Raw genomic sequence first — 1643 nt, 5'->3', positions numbered from 1 at the left:
AATTTTATAGATAGGTAGATGGATAGATAGATATAGATATTCTGCATCTTAAGTGTCCTGTAACTTTTTAACAGAGATTACTGGCTTTTCTATCACAAACATTTCCCCTACATTATTTTTAAGATAAGCTTAACCTTTTCAATTAAAATTTGTTAAAATTTTACTTTGGGTTGCATAAGTATTATGCATCATTTTATAAAGAATGGGCATTTAACACATTTTGTCTTTTGATACAGAAATGCAGTATGTTTTTCCGGATAATTCACTTTATGTCCTTTGGTAAAGTTTCATAAATTTGCTTTTCTAATTTTTTACTCACTTGTTAGCTTTATTTTAGGATATGTTTTTTGATAGATTTTTTAAATTTAAGAATGGGATATAAATTTTATCTTGCTGATATACAGGAAAGCTATTGATTTTTTTCTATGCAAGTCTTGTATCAGTAGTATTTAATCTAAAATTGAACCTATTTTTGGTTAGTATAAGAAGAATATTTATTAGAATAATTTATTGAAAACTTTCATAATCAGACACAACATTGAAGCAACTGTATATCTCTGATGGCTGAGGCAGCAGGAACAATTGCAAATCTTTTCATAGTGATACTGGCCCACTTTCTCCAAGGAGCTTATGCTTTTGGATTTTTTTTTCTTTGGAGAACATAGAAATTGATCTCTCGACATTAGAACTTAAGATTTTACATTTATCTTATATGAATTTCCTCCTCAGGAGAACACTCAGGTGAGGGACTGAAACTCATCAGAACCCTGCATCCAGACAATGAGATGCCCCCCTTCATGCCACATGATTGCTTCCTTTTCCATCCTTAAATGTTGCTTCACATTCCTTCTCATACTATATAAAGACCCAATTTCAATCAGTTGGGGAGACTGATTTGAAACTGATCTTCAGTTCTCCTTCACTGATATCAACCAATTAAAACTTTTCTTCCCTGGTAATACTTATTGTCTTAGTGAATTGCTTTCCGTGCAGGGAGTAACATGACCTTGACTGAACCCCTGACATTTCAGTAACAAGAAAGAACACTTAAATTTATTTCTTTATATATTTTATTGTATATATTTAAAGTATACAATATTATATTTTGATGTACACATACATAATGAATAATTAATATGGTCAAGTCAATTAAAATAGCCATTGTTTCACAATTATCTTTTTCTTTTTTGTGTGGCTAAGAGCACCTAAAATTTACTCTCTTAGCAAATTTCCAATATGCAATACAATATTGTTAACTATAGTCTCATGCTGTAATTTAAATCATTAGATATTTTCATGCTACTATATAACTGCAACTTTTTATCCTTTGACCTTCATTAAAATTCCCCTTCATTCTCCCATCTCTGGTAACTTCTATCCATCTGTCTGTTTCTAGGTATTTGGCCATTTTTTCTTCCCGGATCCCACATATAAGAGACAGTATGCAGTATTTGTGTGTGTGTGTGTGTGTGTGTGTGTGTGTGTGTGTGTGTGTGTGTAGAGAGAGAGACTGCATATATATGTATAGACACTATATTATGTGTGCATGTATAGACACTACGATTTATTTATTCATTGATCTGTCTACAAACATACTAAGATTGTCTCCATATCTTGCCTATTGTGAATAATGCTTCAGTGAA

Source organism: Carlito syrichta, unplaced genomic scaffold, assembly GCF_000164805.1.
Source record: "Carlito syrichta isolate Samal-C Ts95f unplaced genomic scaffold, Tarsius_syrichta-2.0.1 Scaffold304472, whole genome shotgun sequence".
NCBI classification, from domain to species: Eukaryota; Metazoa; Chordata; class Mammalia; order Primates; family Tarsiidae; genus Carlito; species Carlito syrichta.
This window is presented reverse-complemented; position numbering follows the sequence as displayed.